Genomic DNA, 10,513 nt, shown 5'->3' with positions numbered 1-10,513 from the left:
CTACTGGTGGACCTGGTCCATGCTCCTAGTTTTTAGTGGAGTCCGAGTTGCTCATTTACTTTTGAGACTTTGTATGTATGATTTTAGTGACTTCACGTTTTTTGTTGTGTATGTCTGTTTTCAATGTGTGGTCTTTGTCCCTGGATTACATTCTTTTTATTACCTCTAAAACATTGGTTCCCTTGATTTTTTAGGCTGAAATAGCTATAGCCACGCACCATATCGGAAAGCGAAGTTTCTAGAATAAATATTGATGTATGAAATATGTATCTGGGTAAATGTCATTAACAATATCTTGTAATTTAATTGGTAACAAAATTTTTTTTTCATATCATATACATGCAAAAAAAATTGTACAAGGGAACTCATTTTAGATTTTTCATTTTTTGGTGGTCATTGGATGACATAAAAAATAAGTCTTAAGGATGTTTTGTAATTTTTGTAGGTGAAAAAAAACTAATTGTATTTACTTTGCTTGAAGTATTTTCATTATATCAATTGCTGACTAGTGCTCATTCTTTCCTGTTTAGCACACATGCTCTAATTTGGCATTTATGGTCATCATTGTCAAAATGAATTTTTGTTTAATATCTTCACCTCTGGATTACTGTATTTTACTAGATTTTATTGCGAATTTGTTTGATTCTCCCTTAGGGAACAAAAGAGTAATCAAGGGAGTCAATGTTATAGCGGTAATCAAGGGAACCAAGGTTATAGCGGTAATCAAAAGAATGTAATCCAGGGACAAAGACCAGACATGCAAAACAGACATACACAACAAAGAACGTAGAAAACAAAAATATGGTTTGATTTTAGATCTAGCTGTCGAAAAAACATGGCCATCGTTCCTAAAAATAGAACAGGGGGCAATTAGCAGTTTTTCGAATATATCTCCTAAAACGTTTAGTTAGCCACATTCTTACATCACTCTTTGTTCAGCATGGTGAGGTCTATCTGTAGTCAAATTGTTAGAAAATATGGATACTGATGTTAGAGAAACAATAATCACAAATTTCTTTGAAGTCTGCCAAGTAGTTTCAGAAGAGACGTTTTAACAGACGACGAACGCAATGTTTTTTTCCACATATTAATAATTGAAGCATTAACTTTGTGCACGAACAATCTTAACAAGTTTAATTAAATTCTGTGATTCTGTGTAGTTTTTCCAAAGGGGATTTTTCGAAAAATAACATCAAAATGAGGAAAATACATAAAAAATGTCACTACAAAACTGAATTTCAATGGCAAATTCTTAAAAGATTTATCCCGTAACCACTTCATTGTTCCAAAAGAAGGTGGATGTAATTGTTGCTATGTTTAATATATATATATATATATATATATATATATATATATATATAACGTCTCAGAATGTGACGACTCTATTCGCTACACTGCTCCATCGGATCAAATTGATGCAGGGAAGATATGTAAACGTATAGAAAGGTCTGAAAAATTTCTAACGATGTTAGAACTGTCAAATTTGCGATGCAAATTTTTGGTCGTTCCCTCCGCGAGACTCGAACTGCTGTGACATTTATGGCAACACCGCCTGCACAAAGTCCAGCGCCCTAGACAACTCGACCAGCTAGGCTATATAAAAAATATAGCTTTCGCTGGCCGGGTCATTCCTCCTCGTAGGATTAATCTAGGGCTGTAACTTAGTACACGATGTATGGTAGTACGGGACAGTTTTATATATATATGTAAAGAATGGTACCCCATACCCAATAATATATATATAATTCGCGTTTTCAGTTTGAAGATCTACTCAGTGTGCAATACCGTTAATAGGAAGCAGTAATTGATACCAACAAATCTATTTTGCAATGAATCTATTTATATTCTTTTATCATAAGCCAGGATTAATATTGTTAATCTTTAAAGCAGTCATGCATGCATTTAGCACATTTCTGAAACAAATGGCGTAATTGAATGTCTAGAATGCATGTACGTAATGTGAGACAATTAAGTAGCAGTCATTTAAAAATTAGACAGGAGGTGATTTAGGCATGTCAAAAACCCACCAAATATACTTTTGTTCTTTATTCAGAAATAATTACAAACCACATCCCTTTCATTTGGATGTAGCGCTTTTGTAAGAGTTATTGTTCTTGATTTGTTCAAATGTGGTTACTTTTATTGTTTAAAGAATATATGGTTTTCACAAAAGTACAGATCTGAATACGGAAAACGCTATTGTTACTTGAAAATATAGCATTTGATAAAACATTGCTTATTTGGTTTTTTTTTCTAGATCATAAATCATCTGTTGCATAGGCAGTATCTGAATTTTGTATGGACTGGTACTTAACATAAAAATGACAGATAAAGGTGAATTCTACGTAAATGATTAATCTGCTATCATTTGAACAAATACATAAATGTTTCTTCGCATATCATTTTATAGGGAATTATATATTACAATATGATAAAATGGACTCGCAACAACCTGGCCGATCATAGCTAATGTGAATCTGCATTAGATTATGTATCGTGTAAAAAATGGACAATTATTAGTTTGGAAGAGTAATCAAGGGAACCAATGTTATATTGGTAATCAAAATAATGTAATCCAGGTACAAAGACCAGACATGGAAAACAGACATACACAACAAAGAACATAAAGTAACTAAAATCATACATACAAAGTAACAAAAGTAAATTAGCAACTCGGACTCCACTAAAAACTGGGAGCATGGACCAGGTGCACCGGTTGGACCCTTTTTTTCAAAATCTGAGACAGACACACTTTTTGTAAATTTCTTGATCAGCCTTTTTAACAAACAGGCAACAAGACAAAGCTTAAATGATCAACACACACGTTATCTCCTTAAATAAATAATAATAATATTACTTAAATCACTATTAGAATCACACAACTTTTCAGCAATATGAAACTTTTTTGTATCTATAAAAGGTCTGTTAACTAACTGTTCGACATTGTACTTTGAACTCAGCAAGTGATAAAGTATATATAAAGGGGGTGGTCCCAGTAGGTCATTAGTCGGTAAAGAAGAGACTCAACAATATGGCAAACTATACGACAGCATCGCCTGTTTATTTTAACAGAGTTGAACGCCTTGACATAATACTAATCATTTCAATGTCGTTGTTATCAATGGTAGGCGAGGTTGTTTTATTCTATTCTATTATTCTGGTTTAGGCAGAGTTTCTTATATGTCTCACAGTAGCTGACGTTTATAATGCTGGTGGACAGTTCATTGGAGTTTTTCGATACTTGGCCTCCGAGGACAGTTCTCAAGAAAAAGGTCTTGCATGTCATCCATTGAAAGAGGCTGGGTGCATCTTTCAAAGTTTCGTGACAACATCTTCATCTGTGAGTTCGTTTTACTGCACTGCAATTATTCCATCTCACTTGTGGTCGACATATGGTGAAACGGAAGACAGCACAGGATGGAGGAAAAATTTCTTTTATCATCTTATTAGTTGGGAAATTCTTTGTAAGTAAAATGATTTTTTTTTATAGTTTTCAACGGTAGTTAGAGAGCAACCACGTTGATGAATCTCATACCTGTTAATGTTTTAAGTACTCTCTAAGAATCTGTAGTCCATGGGCTGGGAGGGTCCACCGTGCATCCCCCCACTCATCAACTTCATGGTGATATTTAGGTACCTTTTTATCTCCCACCCATTACCGAATCATTTTGTCGCCAAAGAATATTCTCGGATTCTTTTTCAGTATAAGCCTATATTTGTACCCCTCTGGGTAAAAAAAGCCAAGATTTTGTGACTCAATTGTTTGAGAGTCTTAGCCTTCCTGTGATAGCATGTGTAAATAAACTAAACACATGTAGGTATCATCGTATATCCCAATATCGCAGCTTTATAATGAGACCAAGAAAATACTTCGTAATACTTCGGTAATACTTCGGGTTTTGCAGTAAAATGCGAGAAATGTACCCCTACCCCGCCGAAAAATCGCTTAATTTTTTTAAAAATATCTTTCAATGTAAAAACCCCTAGAGTATTAATGCTTCAGTAAAAAATGGCTTATTTGGAATTTTCTGTTTAGTTTTATCACAATTTATACTTCTGGGGTTCTTTTAATGAATTTTGGCGATTTTCATAGTTAGAATTTATTAAAAATGCGAAAAATGGGATTTTCGATTTTTCGGTCAAAAGTCACATAAATTCAACTCTACAGGTTATTACTCAACTAAAACGTCTCAAATTTGATATCATTTGATGAATAACTTAATTTTCTACATAAATGAAGCACGAAAAACTAATTTTCAAGAAAGGATTTTCAGAAACTGTTACAAATATCACCCCTACCCCCTAGAAAATTGGTCTCAGTATCAAACACAATTCTCATTCACAGCATACTGACATTGTAGAACTCATATGTTAGTCATTCATAACTACGATAATGATGTACCTAACATATCCGATGAATTCAAGCGCTTAGATTTTCCTTCTGGGGTGACATTACTATAAGATCGGAAAAATGGGAATTTTCAGAATTTAAGAATTTTCTACTATATCACCCGATATTTTGACTTTTTTCAGATTTCGTAGCTTAAACAAGCTTTTGTTGTGATACGGTTCTTTAATATAATGTCTTAGCTTAAAAATGAGTTTAAGTAATAAATATTTGAACTTTTCCAAGTCCAAGTAGGTGAAAAATTGCCACCCCCACCCATCAAAAGAATCCCTAAATATGAACCAAAATGTTAACTTTTAGCACGTAATCGATGTAAAAAAGACATGTTGGGTACTATTGTTTTAATTATCGATGTATTCAACATTTCTTTTCATTTTAGGTGACTTATGTTCCGTTTCAAGCTGACAATAACGAGTTTTTCATAAAATTGGGAATCTTCGGATTTTAATATTTTCTTCCATATCGATTACGTGCTAAAAGTTAACATTGTGGTTCATATTTAGGGATTTTTTGATGGGCGGGGGTGGCAATTTTTCACCTAATTGGACTTGGAAAATTTCAAATATTTATTACTTGGGCTCATTACAAAGCTAAGACACTATGCAATTGTATTTGAATATACAAAAGTACGGTATTTGAAAAAAAATGCCAATTATAGGTGAAATGGAAGGAAATATGAAATTCTGAAAATTCCCGTTTTTATGAAAAACTCATTATCATCATATTAAAACTGAAACATATGCCCCTGAAATGAGAATATATGTTAAATACATTGATAATTAAAACAATAGTGGCCAACATGTCTATTATACACCGTTTATATATTAATTATTAACATTTTAGTTCATGTTGAGGCATTTTTATTCATGGTTAGGGGTGGCAATTGTTTACCTAACTTGACTTGGAAAAGTTCAAGTATTTATTACTTGAGCTCGTTTTGAAGCTAATACTATTATACTAATTATATTAATGAACTGTATCACAAAAAGCTTGTTTAAACTACGGTATTCTGAAAAAAGAGTAATAAGGGGAGATAGAGAAGAAATTCTGAAATTCTGAAAATTCCACTTTTCACCCCAAAAAGAAATTAAGAATACCTAAAATATGAGTTTTACGGTGTCGGTATGCTGTGAATGAGAATTCTGTTTGATACTGAGAGCAATTTGCTGGGGGTAGGGGTAATATTTTTAACATTTTCTGAAAATCCTTTATTGAAAATTATTTTTTCGTGGTTTATGTATGTCGAAAATTAAATTATCTATCGAATTACACCAAGTTTGAGACGTTTTAGTTGAGCAATAACCTGTAGAGTTGAATTTATGTGTCTTTTGACCGAAAAATCGAAAATCCCATTTTTCGCATTTTTTTGGGATAAATTCTGACTATGAAAATCGCCAAAATTCATCAAAAGAACCACAGAAGTATAAACTATGATAACACTAAACAGAAAATTCCAAAAAAGTAATTTTTTACTGAAGCATTAATACTCTAGGGGTTTTGACATTGAAAAATATGTCAATTTAAGCGATTTTACGGCGGAGTACATTTTTCGCATTTTACCGCAAAACCCTAAGTGCTACCGCAACTTTCATGGTATTATTGTAAAGCTGAGACATTGGCTACATGATAATACATACATATATCAGTTTAATATGTTCTGTAGAAAAAAGTTCGTATAATAAAAGAAAAACTTTATAATAGATTTTTGCCTCAACGAGGTATAAAAAGTAGCCAAAAATACAAAAAAAATGTTTTAGTTTATTTTCTGGCCACAATAAATATTCGTAAATGGGAGGTATAAGGGTACCTGAAAATTTTGGTTGATGAGTGGTGGGGGGGGGGGGGGGGTGGGGAGCACGGGGGTTATCTCAGCCCGCGTACTACAGACATCATGAATATAAGATGAGGCATGAAAAAGAAAGACAGAGATTTCATTCGCATTATCGACGTATTTTTACCTCATAACCATCAAAGTGTTTGTAGAGTTTGCCTTTTTAAGATATTGATAGGTCAAATTTAGTTAAATAGATTTAACTTTTAATTTTCCGCACTTTTTTTCCTATATAAGCAGTAAGAACATATCTACGTCACAGATGCTTTAGGGTTAATTTAAATATTAGCATTATTTTCGTTTGTTTTCTAGATGCACATTCGTATTAAATGAATTTAAGGCAAAAAGACCAACTCTAGAAAAATTATCTGCCACCCACTGCCTGCTTCTCGCACATAATTGTATCACATTGATTTGTTAAGGAACATTTTAAAATGTGTTCTGCGTAATCCACTCCTATTAGAAAAAAACGAGAATATGTAAGGTGTATATATCAGAAAGACGACAACCCCATCAGACTGAAAATGTTAGCCCAAGGCCATCCATTAGTCTTCAATGAACGACGAGGAAATTCTCATACCGATCGGATTTAAAATCAATCCCAATTCTTCTCATGTGGGGTTGAGAATAATAGTTTATCATAAGTCATGCTATAAGGATACAACCCACGTCATTCCAAAAACTGCTTTAAAATATAGTGTTTTATTTTCTATGTAAAGATCCTATGAGGGAATCAATGTTAATACCAAAAAATGCCATCCTTAACTATTGGACAACAATATCATAACTATATCCCTTTCGAATGACGTATACGAGCAAATCAAACCTATTGTGATATGTTAACACCATATAATGGTGAGAAGGGGACATCACCATCTGAAAACGCTTAGTTGACAATAGGAAATGAAAAAAATCATCCCTTTTATCGTAAATTTAAGTATAAAGCTTACCATTATCGATATGAATACTAAGATCAGGAAACGGTCATAATTCATTATAAAGTTTTGCTGTATACATTATAACATATAAATAAGTGGGATAAAATATCATAAGATGTCTGCCTCTATGTGGCTCTGTATGGACTGTCGTCTTAATACTGTAGTATTAGTCAATTGGTCTGTATGATTTTTGAACAATGTTTCTGGCCACTAAATCAATCTAATTTTTTTTTTGAGTTCAGGAGTTGTAGCTATTTGAACATGCATGTGGCCATGAGGAAGACATCATTTCTACAAAAAAAAAAAATCAATGGAGTTTAAATTACAGTTTGAATGTCCTCTGAACAAATAACCCTTCTCATTTTTATTTTGATAGTACACATAAAATTTCGTCTTCTAAACGGTTGTATTTCAATTCCTCATTTCTTTTAAAGCGTTAGGTTTTTTTCAGAAATAGCTGATGTCCAATGCACAACTTTTCATGGTTAACATGGTTTGGTTCGGATTTTCGTGAATTGATGAAACCCAAGGCAGCTTTGTAAAAGTACAATCACAGAGTTTATAGATTAAGACCATGTTTGTTATTAATTCTTGAATTTGAATAATAACATATACTAGTACTAGAATTCCAAATACCTGTGTGAACGGTGATTATAATCTTTTATATGCTATTCTTAGGAGCAAGTACTGTTTGAGTTTTTAAGCTCGTTTTTATTTTTTAGTAATCATAACATCAACTGCTGCAGCTACGCATGCGTTAGGATCCGACTTGTCCGTAGGTTCTGGGGCCTGGTGTTGGATTTCTGCATGTCTGTCTTCCAATAAAGCGAACCCTATGGATGACATTTACTGGAAAAATGTGGGAAATCATTATGTATTGCGCGTGTTCAGGGTTTTACGGGCTATTAAAACGTAAACAGTAGAAAACTCAAGGCGTAAGTATATTCAGTGGCTGTTCCATCAATTTATAAAAAAATGGTGCGCTGTTAACTATAACTTACTAATTTTTACCGAAATTTTGCATGAAAGAAGAGGGGGGGGGTGTGGGGGTCCAACCCCCGGAATGTGTTTGATCCGGCAATTTAATATTTTACAAAGAAGTGAATGTACATGTGTATAGGTGATTTATCAAACACTAAAATACCCCTTTTTGTACCTACACCTTTTCACGAAATGATGAGTATTGTTAAAAGTTTGTAAAAAATATGTCTATTTACATGTAGTTAAGTAGCACTCCAGCTAAGGATAATGCAAAGTGGGATTCATGGGTAAAAAGCCAAACATTCTTATTTTTTTAAATTTTGTTTGAATTGCTGTATTAAACGGAATTCAATTTTTCATATAACCCGTGTTCTTAGGTGATAAAACTATACAGAATGAACTGTAGATTTCAAAATAAAGGGAGATAACTCTGTTAATGACACTCAAATACAATATAATCTATTGGATTTTCAATGTTGATTATCTCCTAAGAGCAGGCAGATGTTAATGAATAATTACACATAGCATAATATAGATCCATAGAACAACTAAATTACAAAAAATAAAAATATGTAGCCTTTTATTAGAGTGTATCACATTTTTCAGATTTTGCATGATTCTTACAAAAACAGCTACTTACGTAACAATAATGTCTTTTTTTCACAAAACCAATTTTGATTTAGCTGAAGACAGAAGAGAAAAGTCAAACAAAAAGAATAACATAATGGTAAATGACATTACTTCTCTTTAGCATGGAATCAGTTAAAATAGCTTCATATAGAGTAAGAAAAAACCCCGACCTCCAACGATAATACTCGCAAATCAGCGGTTTACATAAACCTCACTTCTGATATTCCGTCTTCAGAGAACCTAGAATATGTACACTATGCTGTTTATTTTTTAAAGTGTCCTTGACGTTTGAAAATCGTACTAATATTTGTTGTATTTTTACGTTTTTTAGAAACTAAAAATACGACATCTACGCATCGACAACTCAATAGTCCAAATCAGAGAACACGACAGATCCACGGATGAATTTTATTTCTTTGGCTTATCGAAGTCTTCCTGAGGATATGGGACACCATAAGATATTTCATTGCACTTTCCAAACGACATCTGGGCGTGGAATTTCCAAAATATCAAACAGCTGATCAAGTGTCGTTTCTCAGTTTCTAAAGTGAACGGTGATAGTGCCCAGGCGTTGTGTTCTTTCATTGTTTTCATTGCAATTGAAAAGGAAATGCGAGATATTTTGTGGAAACGACTTTGTTGTAGAAAGCGAGATATTTTGAGGAAACGGCTTTGTTGTAGAAAGGGAGATATTTGGAGGAAACGGCCATGTTGTAGAAAGCGAGATATTTTGTGGAAACGGCTTTGTTGTAGAAAGCGAGATATTTTGAGGAAATGGCCTTGTTGTAGACTAACAAGTCCACCCAAAGCCTCACGCCAAGACTTTAGCAATAGTATATTTAATATATCCTTTCCGGAATTAAACACTTTCTGCACAGTTCTCACATTTTTGTTTACTAGTGTCCAAAATACACGTACGCGTGACGAAACTAGTTGAAAAGATGCCCGATCATACCCCCGCTTTGTGGGAGATGCTTTGTTTACGATGTATATTGAACATGTTGTTCGCCCGTCTGTCTGTACGTCGGTCAACACGTTTTCGTATCAGTATTCTTTGTAACTACTTAACACGGTCAATTGTTACTTGGACATCAGCTTTGTCAGACTGAAGTAATATCAACTTCCTATTGATGACTTAGTTTATATTTTGACCATTTTGAGCGGTGAATGGGGTGGGGCGGGTGAAACCGGATATCCTTGGTTAGCTCTTCTCGCAGTATTTTATGTTGCAACAAACAAATTGTCGAGGAGTATACATACTAAATACATAAATACAAAAAGGCGTCGAGAACGTAAAGTGAAAATTAATTCACAGTGATTGTTTTCATTGACGTATACGGGACGCATTGTAGTGAAATAATTATTTCATCATGCACGCCTTAATGTATTTTTGCGAATTTAATTATAAACACATGTAATTATTGTCACGACAACCTTGTTTAAAGAAATTTGTTGATTTTGTTAATGTATAGGTACTTGGGGACAGGACAAAATTTGTCGCCCCCCTTTTTTAAAATAAAAATCTAATTTTTCTATCGATTTCGGCCATTATAGTGTTAATTTATGTTGTAATGACACACGTATGTTATAAACGACGTTTGCTAAGCACTGTAAGTTTGCCATCCACGGCGATTACAATAACTGATAAAGTCAGATTTTATTTTCAAAAAGGGGGAGTGCCGAGAAATTCAGTACCTATGAGTTTATATATAATTTTCACTGTCA

The 10,513-nt window shown here is 33.4% G+C and overlaps 1 pseudogene across 1 annotated transcript; it reads left to right on the top strand.

Moving 5' to 3' along the window:
• The first annotated feature begins 2,321 nt into the window (after positions 1 to 2,321).
• LOC148600146 (G protein-coupled receptor 157-like) lies at positions 2,322 to 9,286 on the top strand (annotated as a pseudogene). Its single transcript, XR_015917882.1, has 4 exons — positions 2,322 to 2,345; positions 3,167 to 3,464; positions 7,900 to 8,112; positions 9,120 to 9,286. The product of XR_015917882.1 is annotated as a G protein-coupled receptor 157-like (transcript).
• The last annotated feature ends 1,227 nt before the right edge of the window (positions 9,287 to 10,513 follow it).

Source organism: Perna viridis, chromosome 13 (genome assembly GCF_037379345.1).
Source record: "Perna viridis isolate PV_CMFRI_1.1 ecotype Kerala chromosome 13, ASM3737934v1, whole genome shotgun sequence".
Classification (NCBI taxonomy): domain Eukaryota; kingdom Metazoa; phylum Mollusca; class Bivalvia; order Mytilida; family Mytilidae; genus Perna; species Perna viridis.
This window is presented reverse-complemented; position numbering and strand designations above follow the sequence as displayed.